Source organism: Dermacentor silvarum, chromosome 11, assembly GCF_013339745.2.
Source record: "Dermacentor silvarum isolate Dsil-2018 chromosome 11, BIME_Dsil_1.4, whole genome shotgun sequence".
In the NCBI taxonomy this organism is placed as follows: domain Eukaryota; kingdom Metazoa; phylum Arthropoda; class Arachnida; order Ixodida; family Ixodidae; genus Dermacentor; species Dermacentor silvarum.
In genome coordinates this window covers 108,815,090-108,833,237 of record NC_051164.1, presented here as the reverse complement: position 1 = coordinate 108,833,237, position 18,148 = coordinate 108,815,090, and the positions used below count along the sequence as shown (strand labels likewise).

General features: G+C 46.7%; 2 protein-coding genes and 1 long non-coding RNA gene across 6 annotated transcripts in view; 2 read left to right on the top strand and 1 right to left on the bottom strand.

Moving 5' to 3' along the window:
* The window catches only part of LOC119433466 (uncharacterized), a 162,292-nt gene that overhangs the window by 2,096 nt on the left and 142,048 nt on the right, over window positions 1-18,148 (bottom strand). The window lies entirely within an intron of this gene.
* Window positions 1-18,148, top strand: part of LOC119432827 (uncharacterized) — a 129,270-nt gene that overhangs the window by 81,438 nt on the left and 29,684 nt on the right. The gene's annotated exons all lie outside the window — the stretch shown is intronic.
* Window positions 1-18,148, top strand: part of LOC119433467 (uncharacterized) — a 67,484-nt gene that overhangs the window by 25,245 nt on the left and 24,091 nt on the right. For both annotated transcript variants that reach the window (XR_005188378.2, XR_007464468.1), the window contains 2 exons: window positions 12,741-12,814; window positions 14,248-14,313. This is a non-coding gene — a long non-coding RNA (uncharacterized LOC119433467). The remainder of the gene's footprint in view (window positions 1-12,740; window positions 12,815-14,247; window positions 14,314-18,148) is intronic.

Sequence of the window (18,148 nt, the reverse complement as noted above, 5' to 3'; positions counted from 1 at the left end):
TTCATTGACAAATCCCTCGCAGGCCTACGAAGAGGCATAGGGTGAGGGGGGCGTATGTTCCAATCAATACGATCGGTTAAAAGATACCGATGCTACAAGGAACACAAGAAATTCGCATATATGAAAAACCAGACATATCGTCAAAAAAGAAAAGAAGAAAAAGAAGTGAACAGACTGATTAAGTAAGCAGGTGTGCTGCGGCGTAAGTCATGAAGAGAGACTCGATGACCACGAGAAGAAACGGTGGTGTTGAAGAAGCGCTTCCCGTGGGCAGTGCGAAGGGACACACCTGTAGCGCTGCACTGCCAACAGCATATGTGTAGCGTGCGTTGGAAAATGTGGCCCGACTATTACTAGCTGAATGAACAAGCGTGGTGTGAGCGCGCACAAGCAAACATGAATAGATCACACTGAATGACTGGAGACGACTGTCAAAACGCTGGCAGCAAGCGCATACGCCGCAGCGAGCGAAGGTACGTGCGGTCTATCGCTTCAACATTGCACAGCGCATACAAAGGTCACATTACACGTCCGGCGCTGGCTTCCCGCGTGCCGGAGCGCAGCTTTGCCCCGCCTCCTTTGCTCCCTCGCTCCCTCCCTCCCGTACCCCCAGCCTTTCAAAGCGCGACGGTCGCGTTTGCTTTCCGCCGTGCGTTCGCTCTTATAGCGCGCGTCCCCGCACGCTTCCGCTCGGGCGTACGGCGCGCGGCGAAGATTTTATCTATACGGAACCTCACGGTGACGCCGACGGCAGAAATCCGGTTGAATTGTCCATATAATTGCTATCGCAATAAAATAAAAAAATAACACAATCATTGAGAACGACAATGCATTGAAAGACAATGCATAGAAAACGTAATCGGTTTGATAAAACTGTCATCAGTGTGAAGAAACATGTTTCGTCAAATTACAGCAAAAAGCGTCATGATTTGTGAGCGAGGCAATGCTATCTGGAAGGCTGTTCCAGAGACGGATAGCGCGAGGCAGTGGTGAAAAGTTAAATGCTTTTGTCATGCCATATACACGGGCATAGCTGAAATTATTGTGTAATCTGCGCGATCTGAAGACGTGGTGTTTCAAGCATGGTAGGGATATTCCGTCAGAGTGAATTTATGGAATAATGACAACAATGCAATATCACGGCAAGTACTCAGCGACTGCAATGATATTTCGGCTTTGATCTGCGTCATGCTAGACTGGGAACTGTAATTATGAGTAACGAAACGACTTGGGGGGGGGGGGGGGCTATTCTGAATTATTTCCAATGCGTCAATTAGGTATTTCTGATGGGAGATGCGTACTCAAGCTGGGGTCGCACGAATATCCAATACGCCAGTTTACGCAAGGCAGATGGAACACTGCGCAAGAACCCCAATGATTTAGATGCATTGGCGGAGACACACGTAATGTGCTCGGACCATGTTGGGTTAGGTGTAAGGTGCACACGAAGATACTTATACTGTGTAGTCGGCGATATAATACTATTGTTAATGTGGTAGATAAACTGCGAATTAACAGGTTTACGGGTGAAAGACATTGCTTTACACTTTGACATGTTTAGTGTCATGAGCCATGTGTTACACCACTGGTTCACGATATCTAGGTCTCGTTGGAGTGCTATGTGATCATCACTGTTGGTTATTTGGCGGTAGATTATGCAATCATCGGCGAATATTCGTATGCAAGGCGATATGTGGTTAGGCAGATCATTTATATAAATTAAAGACAACAGAGGCCCAAGGACGCTTCCTTGCGGCACACTAGAAGTAACGTTAGATTTGGGGGAATCGCAGTCATTAACAGATGTAAATTGCTCTCGATTCGACAAAAAGTTACGTAGCCATGACAATGTATAGGAGTCCAATTTTAACGCAGAAAGTTTCGATATGAGGCGGCAATGTGCCACACGATCAAAAGCTTTCGAAAAATTTAAGGAATAAGCAGTCGGTCAGTAAGTATAGCGATTCATGTTAAGGTGGATATCGGTTGTAAATTCAAATAACTGTGTTTTGCACGAAAACTGTGTTGATTGCGGGGGAAAAAAAAGCTGTAACTGTGTTTGCACGAAAACTGTGTTGATTGCGGGGAAAAAAGCTGTTAGATTCCAGATTCCAGATGCCAAAGCCGCTTTTTATCTTTCATGCGCTTAAGGGTATTTGAGAACCATGGATTAGTGATTACGTAACGCCATAGTTTCAATACAAGTGAAAGCATGCCTTATGGCAGTGGTTTCGTTTCTTTTCCGGACGCAGAACAAAGGATTAGAGAGTAAAAATTATCAGGTGCCCAAATAAATAAACATATTAACAAATAAATAAAAAAGACAGCGATATCTCAAAAGGGCGAAAGGACTCGATAGCAAATACAGGGACAACGTGGATTGTGTTATTGAGAGGCAGATGCAGCATACGAAGAATAAATATTAATAAGGAAAATGCACAGATAGACTAGGGAGTTTTACAAATAGCGCAACCACGCGTCTTTTCTTACCCAAATGCCTTCACTTTGCTTGCGCTGTTATGGGCCCCATTTTCGTTCCTTTGTATAACTGCTTGCGTTATTTTCTAAGCCAGGTGGTTTGCTTTGACTTGTAAGTTGGTACCTTTCTCTCTACTCTTAAAGACATCAGTTCGTTGTCTGTTACGATGATTTCACCATCATTGAAAGAGTGTTCGTTTGGGCACTTAATCTGGAAATGAAGTCTTCGGCAATCTAATCAAATTGATCTTGCGGGAGAGTTATTCGTGGGCGCGAAAAAATTGCCAGATGGTTCAAACGGGCTTGTCCAGTCGCCGAAGGCAAGAAAAAGACCTTTCAGATGTGGTCGATGAGACCGGTATGGCCAACGCAATTTTTTTTAGCTTGACCATTTCCGGGAAAAGGTTTCGCAGGTGTTCACCCTTGCCCCCTGTAAACATGTGCACGACGTCCCCAAATGTGTGCAATGATGCCGACATTTGCTGGCTTAAAATGTCAATCAGCATATCTCAGTGCAAAATCAGGCGTCCTGGTTTAAGGTCGTCATCGTAGAGCTATGTTATATTGACCCTTTTCGCGGAGCAGTTTGTTTTAGAGAAACGAGATGGCGCTCACGGCGGCGCGCCATACCTCTCCTCAGCGACCGCGTACGAATACAAAACCATTACTGCTTCTACCATGCTTCTGTGCGATCAGCTGTCGAAAATGCAACTGAGTTTTCGCTAACACACTGCGCTCCAATCATGCTAGATGGAATCATGTGGATTGAAGACGTGTGCAGTAGTTGGCTGGAAAAATAGTGATTGGCATGTTAAGGAATAGAATGAATCTGTGTGGCCAAGTTCGCGAACCGCTGCTGCAACTGTCCGAACGTGTTACCGGCACTTCGTGATGTACGGCTTTCCTCGAGGATACAGAAATTTTTTCATCCGCCAGCCTTGTATCGCTAACCTTCAAAGAAAGGGCTTCATCCCCAGAACGTCGGCAAGAGAGAGTACCACTCGTTAAACAATGACAAAGGGAGTAGTGCCGCTTCCCGTCATCGTAAGTTTCGCGCACGTTATATATACACATCTGTTCCAAATGGCAGGAAAACTTACGCCCACTCTATCGCCGACATATCAAGAACAAGTGAATGGGCGCACACTTGAATATATGTGCATTGTATACGCACAAGAAATGACGGACTACACCTATAGCGCACGAATGGTCGAAGCTGAATGCTTCGTGACGGTCCACAAGAGTAAGCGAGTTACTAGCTGTAATATATATTTGCTACCAGGTATTACAATGTACAAAACAGCTACGTTTCAAGCATTGTGTGCAGCAAGAACAAATCTATCGGAACTGAGCACACCCGCGAGCGATTATGTAGAAAATAATCAGATAGTGGCCGTACCGAGGAACTTCACTGAGTCAGAAACTGACAAGTCACTGCTTCATAATATTTGCCGAATAATCAACAGAGCAAAACACACTAATCCTCACTGAATGCTTATTCGGAAAGCTGGGATAGCTTGGAATACATATTTAGCCCCGCTTTTAGAACAAGCACCATATACGCTGCTTGCGCCGTTTGGACATAGCTTAATCAGCTCCGAAAGCGCTTTTGCATGTTCTCTGAAACTGTGATGAAAGCTTCGTGTCGTCCACCTAGTCACCGTCTACGATATCTCCGAAAACAGAGGTTTTCTAAGCCGCGCCAGCGTCATACACTTCCATTGTAAACAAGGAGGCAACGGAGGCAGTTGAGGCAAGCAATGGACCCGTCACCACGTGATCAAACATGGCAGCGCCCACGGGATCGCCGCGAAAAGGGTCAATATGCTTCGTCTTCCTTCCCTATGGCAAGCTGCTCAATGTGGGACATATGCTGCCACATATCAGGTAGCAGCAAAGTCCCTGTTGCTTAACGAAGACAGCACCGTGTCAAGTACTCTGGCGGTACATGTCACTCGGTGATGGAAACACGTCAGCTGAGGAACCTTCTTGATAGCGGCGTGCAGTCTTCTTTCACCTAATGGCTAGAACACACGGGTCCTCAACTTCTACTTTTCCTGCCTCTGCCATACATATGTGGGTCACGCGCTTCATTTTGGAGTTAATCTGCGCCGAGTTCAAGCTTCGGCCATCCGAGATGGCTGGTCCCTTTGCGTGCGCTGTCTCCCCGCGCGCTATATAGTGTTATGTTTCTGCTGGTGCTTATACGGTGGAAAATACACTTCGTTTTCAGCGTCAGACGGGTTCTGGCGAAGTACCGATAAGCGAGGTGCCCCCTTTTGGTTTTCAAGGTTTTTGTCGTTGGTGCTCATGCTGTGTTTGTAGCCGGTGCACATTGCAACGTCCGCAGCCGCGGTAGAAGCGAGCGCGACAGCCATTGTATCGACACTCCGGGAAAATTTTCGCTGTCTTCGTCGCCGTGGTATTCCGTATAAAGTTCAAACGTCATATGAGTGAGCGACCCATACACTACGGGTGCGAGAAAAAGCCCGTAAGGCTGAGCCTTGATGGACATTATGTTCGCTCACGCGCCCAATGTTCGGGTTAGTTGGAGGTGACGTGATCAAATGCGTGCATGGGCAGGAGATCACGCGTCTTCTCATCTAGCCCTGTCGCAGCTGCAAATTACTGTCTGCGGTTGACGCTGACGCGACCCGCATGCCCTTTGCAATTGTTGGTAATCATTGGGGGTGCAATGATCAAGGCCGAGCAGGGATGGCTGCTAACTTCATGCACGCTGCCTTCCTTCTTAGGATGTTTTCCCGCGCCCCAAGTGTTGCAGATCGCATAGCCTAAGTTAAGAGACAGGGGTAATTGGAGATCGCTGACAGAAGCCGTCCTGTAGTGGACATAAAAATTTGCAGATGATGGGGAATCTAATTTTCAGAGTCGCGGTGAATCGCACGCCTGTACGAACCATTCGCCTCCGCGGCCGGCGTTCATCATAATGCCAGCGTTGCGATAGCGACTGTTCGTGGTCATCCAGCGGGATATTTACAGGTTTACATGGTCCGTACATTGCACGATGTTTATTTTAATTAGTCAGTAAATGTTACTACAATTCATATAGGCGATATAACCAACGTACACACTCGTGTGAGGGCCGCACTTTTTTGCCGCAATTTTGACGAGCCTTACAAGGAACCGGCCCGTTTTATCTATTTTCCAACTACGAGTATGAAATCCGCCGTAAACCTCCGTGATCACCTCCTATCGCCCTCTATAGTAGTGTACAACTTTAGAAGGCAGCCCCTCAAAGGCGGATGCACACGAGCATCAACCAATGGGCGTGCACTCTAGACTGACGTCATGAGCCGGACAGCCGGTGACCCCGCCGACGAAGGACGGAGTCGCGGTGGCAATAGGTTGCTGTGCTTCAGTGATGAGGGAGGGCGGGGCGCCTCTCCTCTCTTCTTAAGTTATAACCGACTTTTTATATAGTTGCGACGCGCGAAAATACGCTGCGCGGGAAAATTCGCACTGGAGCGCGATGGGAATCGCGCTGAACGCGATTGCTTCTCGGTTGGATTTAAAAAAAATATTTGCTTTCAAGTTGGGCGTGCGGCTCTTACACGGATTTACACGGGAAGAATCCTTTTCGTGTAATTGTCTTATGCTTCGCTATCATTATTACTGCTTCGCCTTTCCGGCAAAACTGCAGCCTCTTTTTTTTTTCTGAGTCCTAGTAGCATGACTGCTATTGATTCTGATTTCGATTGAATCCAGCTTGGCCTCACTTCTGTTACTATGTTAATTATATATATTTATGACCTCTGCAAGCACGTTGCGATGTTTCCATCCCCAATAAATGTTGTAAATTATGGTTTTTTTTAATGAGTCGCTAGCATGACCTACTGGAAAGAGAAGCAATGCTGAGACACATATCATTCACGTGCATTTCACACACCGTTGATGAAAGACTCTGCTGAAGGGGTCACTAAGGTCTGCAGGTCTTTTTCAGTGTCAAAAAGTGCGCAAAGCAATTTGTAGCGAGTTGAACATGCAGCAACATATTGATTCTCTAGACATAGGCTAGCCATATCATTAGAAATAATTGTTAGTTGGCTACCTCTTTCTCTTTCAAAATATAATAAATTTTGTCCAGTGTACACATTTAAATATAATGTGTCTGTGCATGGTGTTCACACTGGAAATTAAAATAGCATGTTGAAGTGAAAAAATGCGGATGATGGAGCTTATGGTGCGTTGGTGCTTCTAATGCGCTTGCTTTCCTATTTTGCCTTTCCTATATTGCCAGGGTTTTCAGAAATAAAACGAAATTATGAATATAAGCCGTACACGTCCGCGTCAACAATGATGCAGTTCGCTTTTAGCCCCAATAACATTATAAGGGAAAATGTAGAGGCAACTCAAAAGAAACCATAAACAGTTTGGGTAACAGGACTCTGGTACTGACATTTTGGTACTGACCAACGTGGATAAAATCGTCACCGCGTGTCGTACGCTGTGTGTGCAAGTGAACGCGCAGGATTGTGAGCCGGCAATCACAGCTCAATGTAGCGAACGCGGGGGAGAAAGGCAGGTCGGAAGCGTGTGATCTTGAGCTTGGCCTCAAGATTCATAAATCTTTTGGCAGGTGACTGTGTACTATAGCGCTTAATTAGGAATCCCTCTGATAAAGCATGTTTGCAATCGGATTGGAACGTAATTTCTTCATGGTGCAGCGAATGGCTCATGACGCTTAACACCAAACACCTGCGTATTTCTAGCCGTCCTCCAGCTAATACCCCTCGCTATTCTTCTTAATAACACTCCGTTATCACCAGTCTCATCGTACAAATATCTAGGTAGTCACTTAACACGCAGTCTATCCTGGAAAATGCATGGGAACTACATACCTTACAAGGCTAATCGCACACTCTGATTCTTACGGCGCCATTTCATAGCTTCTAACAGCACCGTTAAGCTTCATCTGTATAGGACGTTAATAAGACCTAAACTAGAATATGCATGCTCCATTTGGGATCCTAATCAGATCACTTTAATTAACACTTTAGAGTCAGCCCTTGGTGTTCCCGTTCTTTCTCTGCGCCGTAATTTTATTCGTCGAACTGAAAATGACTGGAACTATCTCCCTGCCTTCATCGCAGTCATCACCGACGTCCACAAATTTAAGGAAACTGCCGCCTATTTTGTATGCCCCTCCTCTTTGTAATGCCTCTGACCCTGAGAGTACCGAAACAAATAAAATAAATAAAAAGTGGGTAAAATAGATTTCGACTAAACCCACAGAAAAAAAAAAGGCAGAGCCCTTTCACCCTGTGAAGAGGGAAGGCCAGCGAAGCTGGCGCTCTGGTGGGATTTGCTATGTTGGGGTTTAGCTATGTTGAATTTGGCTACAAAATGGTAAACCGACCCCTTCGCTACGTACTCGGGAAAGAAGCTTCGGTGGCTATACAATGCCCGGCGTTCCTCACGCTTTCCTACGACGTTCCCAGACAAAAGTACTTGACCAAAGCTTGGTATAGACAACCGACGCCAACTCCTCTCACACCCCACTCCTCCGTTGACCTACTTTTTGCGTACACCGCCAATGGTTGGCGCGCCTCACGCTCTCCCCGTTCTCCTTTTCATAACATAAAATGCTCGAGCCAATCATTTTGTTTTCTACGCGCGGACACGATCATCTGAGACTGAGCCCTTAACAGCTTTGCTGTAAAAAAAAAAAAAAAAAAACATGGGCAGCTTGCACTAGTGGTGCAAGCAAGGCTGGAGTAAAAAGCTTTTCCAGGTTTTACTAGGCACGGTATTCAGAATCGTCTCGCCGCCGACGCGCTTCCAGATGAGCGGCTTCTTCTTCGGTCGTCCCATGTACTCGCCACAGAGTCAACGGGAGTTCTGCCGCCGCACTTTCTTTACGCAATTCACAGCGACTTGTTTTAGGCCTTTCGACAGCCACGTTGCACTTACCATTTGGAACTCGCTGTCCACTCCTTTCGTAATACATTGAGGGCCCATCACCATATGCCATATTATTATTCGATTTCTAAAGCTTCATATTTGTTTTCGAGCACCAGCCTAGATTCGTTTGTTTTTACCCTACCCTACCCAACACTTCTATATCCTGCATTATGCTGAGTTCGGCAGAATGTATGAAATATATTTCATTTCTTGTTTCTCCATTACGGCTTTTCCTGTAGAAACCTGTAGATTCATTTTTCGGAGTCTATTCGTTTCCGCGAATTCTACCAACATCTCTCCTCTACTGCTCCTGGCATGTACTACCTCTAATCTATATATCCTATTTGGCTTTATTACGACGACCGCTACCTTTTCATTAATGCTGTAGAATTCATGAAATAGAAATCCTACCCCGCATTCTCTCTTATCTAGAACAACTGTGTAGCAGAGGGCGTGGCCGTTAGTCTGCACTGCATAACCAGTTCTTCTAACCTCACTAAGGTCAATAATATCCCAGACAATGGATCTGATAATTCTTCAAGAATTATCAGGCAGAAGAATTAGCTGCTGTGCTAATCTAACCTAACTCGAGAGGGTTCGTCTGTTAAACGTTGCCGGGTTCAGTTTCCAGAGATTATTAGAACCTTCTGCCGCGTCGCAGGCCTGACCACCGCACTGGTCAGGTGCTCCGTAGCCGCTGGGGACCAAGGCTAATTGCAAGAGGTAATTGCCAAATTCTGGGGTATTACGTTCCAGAACCACGATCTGATTATCAGGCAGGTCGCACTCCGGATTTAGTTGGACCGCCTGAGCTTGTGTAGCGTGCAGCTAAATGTAAGTACAGGAGCATGTTTGCCTTAGGCCCCCATCAAACTACGGCTGCTTACGGGTGTGCTGGTAATCGTAATCGTGAAGAGGTGCGGTCAGTAAACGGGGGTGGGCCATTAGGGTTTCATCTTTCTGACGGTTTGTTTTTCCATGATTTCTTTGTCCAAAAAGAGCGATAGCTGTTGCTTTCATAATGCATATATTTGTTCACGCAAGCACGCCAAGCTACAGGTGGCTGTCTATAGTCCTCAATACAGTTCCTGTCACCGCTACTCACATTCGGCTCGGTAGCACACTCATGGATAGTCGACCTCGGTGCCCTACATGGCGTGAGATATGACTGTGACGTCAAAGCTTTTCCCAGCGATGTCCGAAAATGAGACGTGCTCAGTCTAAGATCATGCAAACAAGCTGCGACGCTCACTTCAGCCTTCGAATTATTTATTTCAACATTGTTTTTCGAATACTGGCTGGCAAGTTTGCAATCCGGCCCTTATTCGAGTATATACGGTATTAAAAGTTCTGTATTCGAATGCACCTCTGCATGCCAGATAGCTGTTAGTTCAAGCAAAGATTAAAGGTGATAGTGAACCTTGGTCATAGGCGTATCTACCGGGGGGGGCACTTGCCCCCACCCCAGTTTTGAAAGCGGCACTTTTGAGCTGAATGCTAGAAAGTCCAACAAAACTACAGCTGAAGCTAAATTTTCTTTCGTAATAGAGTGGCCATGTCAGTAATGCGTTTCTTTACTATCCTCTGCTTCTAATAGAGTATCCCCTGCTTGGGCAGCGAAGATTGTCCTTTATGTCTCCTCGGGACTCGCTGGATAGTTCCCGTCCAGACAAATGTCAGCTTGCGCTACTATCATCATGCCCAGTGTTTTCGGACCCCTATATCCATATTTGAAAACACAATCAGCTTATTTAACCTGCAGGCGAGGGGGAGGTCAGGATAATGTAATATAATCAGCCGCGCCCAACGACTGGTGTGGTTTAACGCATGAAATCGTTGGATTTTCAAATGGTGGAACTATTTAATATCAGTCCGAAGACAGCCTACATGGCGTTGCAGTCACAGTCAAAAAATCTAATCAAATCTCTTAAGGGTATAAGTGACGAGTTTCACTGTCTATAATCACGACTTATTGTAGATATGTTCGTGAAAGTGACCTTGGTCGAACGTGCAGAGCCACTTAAAGGGCCCTGAACCACCCCTCGGGCAGCGTACGCTGCTGTGGAGCTCTCGTTTCAACAGAAGCCATGATCCTCGCTCTCTTCTGTGTGCTTTTATTACGTAATAATAATTCCAATACGCCACGAGTCCACTGGCTGCTCGCTGTGGACGACCGCGATTGGCTTACGTTTAGCGCGTCGCAGGCACCAAAATCGGAAGTCCTGGCGTCTACGTTAACATCCAAAATGACATTTGAACTGCACGCCATGGAGACATTTCGAAGGGAGCTCCCTTCGAAATGTCTGGAGCGTTGTGGCCCCGCCGTAGCCTTCGCAGTGCAAGGCATTGAAGAAGGAAGGGGAGCACAGCGGAGGCCGTGTCTGATTGCCAATAGCTCCGCTTCTGCTGAACGCATTAGTTAGTTTTTGTGGTGGAGTACCGCTGTTCGAGTTCAGGCCGTTGCTGGTCTGTCGCTCCTGATGGCACCCTCGTTGATCCGGGCTCCTAGCCCTCAATCTTTCGTTCGTTGTCAGGCTACACGTTGCATACAAGGCTCGCAACAACTCCTCCGTATGTACACGTTTATTTACATATGTACATTTCGCCAACAGCTCGCGGAGTCATCGACTCCAGCTCTCTCATCGCTCTCCCCCAAAACAGGACCGGATTCCCCCTTTTAAGCAATTCGGTTCACACAAAAATTTCATTCCTCCGCCCCTCGGCAGCGTAGGGCGGAGCACTCTCACAAACAGTTTTATAAGCATACACTGTCACGACCCAATGGTTAGCTGAAATCAGCCCAACAGTTTTCTTTCAGTCACTCCTATTGGTTCATTTCGCTCTTTCCTGTTTTCCTCTGGCCAATCCTTACATTGTAGCTTCACTTCAAAGCAAACACGAGCAAACCAAAAATAAACAAACTAGTAACACAAAAACAGCACCAATAAAGTACACAAGCAAAAGCCAGGAAAAGAATTTCCCTTCCATTTTTAATCCCCTTGTTACCCGGCCCATGCACTAGAGCAAGCGGCAAACTAGAGGATGCGCCGCGCAATTGCTTGAACACAGGTGGCGGCCTGCTCTATGCGACGAAGACCGCCTGAGCAACGCGACTCCCATCTGCCCATTAGCCTCACAAGGAGCGCTGCCGACGCGTGCCCTTTTATCCTTTGTCCAGCTCCCCCGACACCGTGGGTGGGGCGACAACAGTGACGATCGGCAAGTGACGCGTTTGTCGGCACCCGTTTGCCGTGGTTGACGGTTCAAAACATCCTGCACATGTGGTCCATGACCATCGGCTCAGCGGCGCCCGCCACCCCGCTCTAAACGGCCTATCTTGCTAGCCGAACTTAACAGCATTGAAGTACGTTTTGCGGCAAAGTATTTCTGAAATAGCCTATTTTCACGCCAAATGGCTTTCTCCACTCGATAAAAAGTGATTCAAGGCCCCTTTAATTACCGATAGAACACTGACTTGAACTTTTTTCTCAAAGCCTGTGCCACTTCTGACCTTGTCGATTTCATTTTCAGGCTGTTTCTAAATAAGTGGTACACTATTAATTGTATCCCAGCAGGAGCAAGAAAGAACAGCAGATGTTTATATTTTGAAAAAAAAAAATGAGAGCCATTCTTTGGTGGCGTGTTTGGAAAATTTGCTCTGTGTAGGCTGCTTATGTGCTCCGAAAACAGTTACTGCCGCTAATCGAAATATTTCCCTGACTCCTAAAGCAACAGCACGAGAGACGGTTGAATTTCTGTGTAAATAGAGAATTTTAAGCGCAATGCGTTGCGAAACATTCACTTTCCTGCTTTTAATGCAAGTGTTCCAGACAATTACTAAACGCCCGTTCTTCCATGTGTTTTAGTGCATCACACAAGATCTGGGGATAATTAGGGACATGATATGGTCAATCTGTAGGCAATTTTCCAAATACCTGGTTTAAATGCCCATTTCATAGTAGAATACGTATGCAACTGGTCCATTGGCCGTACAAATTTTTGACCAAGCTTCGCGGTTGAAAAACACATTGTATAAATCACTGTAGTCGTATTTGCAGAAAACGGGCCAGGATGCTTATACTTAGTAATTTATTCCGCGTGAGAACCAAAGCGAATGAAAAAAAAAATGCAAAGCAGGCCAAAAAGCTTTGTGGTGACTCCGAAGGGCGAGCAATTTGGGAATGTCTTCATAAGCCAATGTAAATATGTTTGCTGTGTCGTAACATAATGCCAAGGCACTTTATATACTGTATGTGCCCACAAGCCTTCATTGTTACAGAACTCATATGAATTGTTGTGAACCCAACACCCGGAGTGACATTCAATTTCAACCCGTGCAGGAGTTCGGTTCTCGAGCCGTTTTCCATGTGAGTCCTGGAGCCACCAGACGTCCTCGTATTGCCAGGTGAAGCAGGTGAGTGCAGCCGTGTTCACGTTTCACGGGCGTCTTGACTCTCAGTCAAACAGCAGTAGTCTTATTTGTTGTGATTCATAATGAACGAATACCTTTGCGCCAGCGACATACAACTCTTTCAGAGTGAAAGAATAACAGCGCGAAAAGACAAGGACGACAGCACGCATGTGTGTTCTCGTCCTTGTCTTTTCGCGCTGTTATTCTTTCACTCCGAAGGAGTTGCATGTCGCCGGCGCAAAGGTATTCGTTCACTATGAATTTCAACGCTCCAGCGCAAATGCGCGGGCAGCCCCGATCGGCGTGAAAAAGAAAGGAAACAAAAGAAGTACGGGCACCTGCCCACGCAGGTACCCGTGGAGACGCGAGAAGAGACTTTGCGGAAAAAACCGCAAAGTCTCGTCTTGTCCCCCACTACGCCCGAGTGGCGGCCCTCGTCTTTCGAACCCCATGGGCGCTGCGGCGTGCAAATCCCTGCCGGCTCCCAGGATTCGATCGTGGGCTTCGAACCCCATGGGCGCTGCGGCTCTTCGCGTTGCCGGCTCCCAGGATTCGAACGTGGGCCCTTTCGAGTGCGAGCTCGACACTCTACCCACTCGGCTACCGTAGCGGCACGGTTATCGCCTTACGAAAGGCGACCAGGAGCGTGAGCCTGCTTATCGCCCGGGTGAGGGGGACAAGTGCGTGCTACGTCAACGCTTACGTTCGCTTATCGTCTAACAGAATCCTGACCTGCTATCTGCGTAGCAAGCTGTCCGCTTGCTACGAAGAGAAGCGGCGATTTGCGCATGTGCGAGCCGCCCACAATGATACGTTCCAATCAGTGCACGCAGGCGGCGTTTTTATTGTTTTTGTAAATCGCATAATTTCAAACAACTTGCTTAGAGCATTGTTTCGCAACCTGCTCCGGCAATCAAGAAGGAGAAAATTGCTGGAAACGTGGCGAAGTTCGTAGGGGCTGTTGGTGCGACAGTGCGACGCTACAGCGCACCGACTCCATCGAAACACAGACGCTCGGCTATGCTTGGGGAACAGTACATACAAGAAGCGTCCTATTCCTACCTCAGGTAGGAATAGGCAGTTTAGCGTTTCTAACTAGAACGGCTATAGGAAGACTGATCTCAGTGAGGTGGCTGTCGTCCGCCATATTATCTAACCTCTTTCATGCAGCCAGCGCAGACCGCTTCAAGGAGTAGCATAACATTGTCGTTGAAACTGGCTGTTTCCGCTGTATATATAACCTCCAGTAAGGGAGCATGCGATACAGGGACAATTAAGTGAACTCGCGGTACCAAACTATGGACTGTAACAGAAGCAGCCAGCGACACGCGTCGGCATGCAGTGTATAACCTATTCTGTCGTACGTTGAGATTCGCGTGCATCCTGGCAGTTTCATCGTCTGATGTAGCAACGGTAAACTATCTGAATCTGTGCAGGTGTGCGTGGAGTTGGATCCTCGAGCCAGTGTCCCGTGTTAGTCCCGGCGCCGCCAGACCATCGAGGTGCGTGTAACATTTATCCGTCACAGTTCGCGGGCGGCTTGCGCAATGTGTTTTCCCGCGGTAAAGTGCTCTAACAATAATGAACTGTCGCACAATGGACAGTGAAGTGTCACGGGACGCATCGCGCAAGCTGCCCCGATTCACGAACTTTCTGCGAATATGAAGTGGTCGCGCGCGAATGAATCACTGGTGTAGTAGAATATCTGCGGTATTTTTGCGGAGTGGCGCAGCCTTTCCGAACTATGACGAATACAATGTAGAAGCGCCTGCAGTAGCCTGCTTCAGCTGCATTCTGGAAGGAACAGCGCTCAGGCATTCAAAGTAAGCTTGGCTATTGTAATTCAGTAGGGTGTAGGTCAACGATTTTATGAAACTGGCAGCCCAATGAATTGCACTTATGTACATTTCGACGGACGTTCAAGCTTGCGGTGCTGTTGCAGCTCGGCTTCATAGCGAATTGCAGTGTTGTCTGGCCAGCGCTAATGGTTCATACAAGCTCAACCATATGTTATGGGTTGAATTAATGATTCTACATATATACCATTAGGAACGTCCCCTATGCTCCCCTCTACCGGTTTGCCAATGCAACCACGATTCCGTCTGGATGCGCCTTTCACTATGCACGAGCTCGACGCTGCGATATCTGCTTCCCACCGGTCATCTTATCCAGGACCAGATGTGATCGCATACGATTTGTCATCTTGACGTGAAAGCTCCAGAAATCCTCCTGTCGCTCTATGACTCTACGTGGGAATCAGCGACTGTGCCTGAGAATTGGAAGTGCAGTCCTTATGTGGCTCTCCTAAAACCCGGAAAATATGCCCGCATCGGTGATTGCGAGTAATGGAGCGGATGGTAGTGAACAGACTGGAATGGCTACTCGACCTAGTATCTTCTGTGCAATATTTCTGGATACGAAACGTGCCTACGACAATATCTTCCACTATTCTATTCTTCAAACGCTTGAAGATTCGGAGTTAGTGGCCGGATGTATGCGTAGCCGCACCATTTTCATGTCCACTACGGAGGGCGAGACTGATAGACATGACGTTAGCAGGGTGGCGTCCTTAGCTCCATATTTTATACTGGTGGGATGCAGACGAGCTACCTGACACAACGCATGAAAATTGTATCTGAGGTCTCACGTCAACGTGCGGCTACCGTCACGGCGAAGGACATGCGCCGTAGAGGCCTGCAACTCTCAGCTAGTGAGTGTGTAGTGCGGGAATTCACGCGTAAATCGATATCGCAGTATCCCACCGTTGTCGACGGGACGGCACTCCCTTTAGTCACCGACCACAGATTTATTATTGTGATAATAGACCGCAATCTTTCTTGGACAAAATATGTTACTGCGCTGACAAACTTCATACACGTTCATCGTGTTCTATCTGGACTGAGATGGGGTCGCTCTGAACGAAGTTTGCTCCAAGTTCAGGCATTTTTTGTGGGCTACAGCATGCCTTTGCTATGTAACATGGGGTCAGCTTGTATGCGCAAGCTGGAGAGCCTTGAGGCACAAGCATTGCCTTGGCTGCAACCTTGACTGTGCTTTTTCTAAAGCAATTGCATGCCACCAACATCCCCAAGACCACTGTTGAGGCTTCAGATACCGGGTTTAGCGACGAATTCCAACGGCGAAGACCTGACCGAAAGGGACGTCCGAAGAAGCTGCGCTCACGAAGATTGACGTAGCTACGTCAAACTAACGTTCAGACCCGACGTATTCTACCGAGAACCTATGCAAGACTGGATCGCCATAAGAAAACGCGGAGTGCACCAAGGGCCGGCGTGACGAAAGTCATCAACGACTGTTTGAGAGCTGCAAGACAACTTAAATGTTCTAATAATGAAAGAGGCAGCTTTACGAGAATTAGCGCTATTGAACAATTGGTAGAGGACGATCAACTTGAATCGGAACTCGAAAGCGTGTACAGGTCAATGGGCGATACTCCAGCGCTTGGGCCAAGCAGTGAACGCGAAACTCGTAACCACAACAGTGGCTTCCGAAACTGGTGCTCTCCTTTGGGATCTACCTAGAAGTTCCCAATATCTGTAACGGCACATCGTTCTACCTCCCTGACTCAACGCCTTCATGAAAAAGACACCAGTCTTCAACTTGCACATGATGCCTGCATGAACGACGGTACAGATGTTCTTATTGGATCTGACTACTACTGGAACAATCAGAACACTAAGTAACGGACTGACTGTCGTTGTGCGAACCAGCAGCCTTGATGAAGACATTTCAAAACACCTCGAAGCGTTTTGGAATTTGGAACACATGGGAATACTGCCTGAAAAAGATACTACAGCGTCAGACATACTTATTCCAGAATTTAAGAGAACTGTTAAGAAAATGCCTTTGCGGAACAAGTACCCAGTAACGAAGGTCTCAGACCTGTTTACCACACAGGGCAGTTATCAACAACAAGAGAGAGACGACAAAGACACGCCTCTTGCAGCAGACGGTCTTTAAACGATGTTTTGCGTGCAGGACCTGATTTGAATCCATCGGTCATCGAGCTTCTTTTAAAGTTCCTAACCTATAACATTGCAGTTACAGCTGACATTGGGAATGCCTTCTTGCAAATTCATGTTGCTGAAGTAGACCGCAATTCATTTCGGTAATTTTGGTACGAAAGTCCTCTGACACTAGGAAACGAATTATATTGGAGGATGAAAGGTGTACCATTCGCAGCCGTATCAAGCCCGTTCCTTCATTTTCAATACAAAAGGAAAAGATCAAGGTATGACCAGCCGACGACTTTCTTGGTCTGCAATAATGCAGCTAAAGTCATCAATGAAGCGGGAGTCCATCTGCGTAAATGGACAACGAATTCTACAAGCATGCAGCATCTCAGTGAAGAAAAAGAAACAGACATTAACGACGATATTTGGTTAAAATTTCCTTAAAATAAGAACATACTTGGAATTCTGACATGTACGGGTTTAATACTTCCGAAATTATGCATCTCGTGGCATCCCTGGCAAAGACAAAAAGGAATGCATTAAAGGCAGCAGCTCAGATTTTTGACCCATACGGCTTTCTTTCTCCGTTCACAGTGAAAGCCAAATTAATCTTCCAAAAGTTGTAGAAGAAAAAGCTGCATAGGGACGACCATCTTCCAATTGAAATATGTGAAACGATCTACGTCTTCCACGTAGAATCGCTACTGCATGAGCTTCGTGCAAACCAACCTTCCATGCTTTTTCAGATGCCAGTACATTGGCATATGCAGTTTATGCACGAACAGAGACAAAGAATTCAATAGTTACGACAATAGGGGCACCACTGAAACAGTTAACGCTTCCGAAATTAGAACTGTTAGCAGCTCTGACGGCAGCAGGGCTGTGCAGAGGGACAAATCGGCAGACTGCGAAACGCACTTCTGGTCAGACAGCCGTTCTTGGATAGATAAACTCAGACATTGATAAATGGAAGCCTTTCGTATCGAACAGAGTGAAAGAAATACAAGCTCTGAGTTCACCAGGTCAACGGCGATATTGTCCATCAGACAGCACACTTTGGTGAAATGGCCCTGAGTGGATGATTAGGCAACACTGGAGAAGAAACAAGGATATTGCAAGTGACAACCGAAAATACACACCCGTATTAACAATCTTACCAAGAGCATGAACATCACTGCTTGGATATTCCGCTTCGTTCAAAACGCAAGGATAACAGGACCAGTGTTAACTATTGAAACAGAAAGAGCAGAGAAATTTTGGATCTCTAAGATACAAAAATTTTGGCGAAGGTTATGCGTCTAATACTACCTTCATGAAATTCGCTTAGAAAGATGAAGACAACTTGATCAGCGTGGGCGGAACA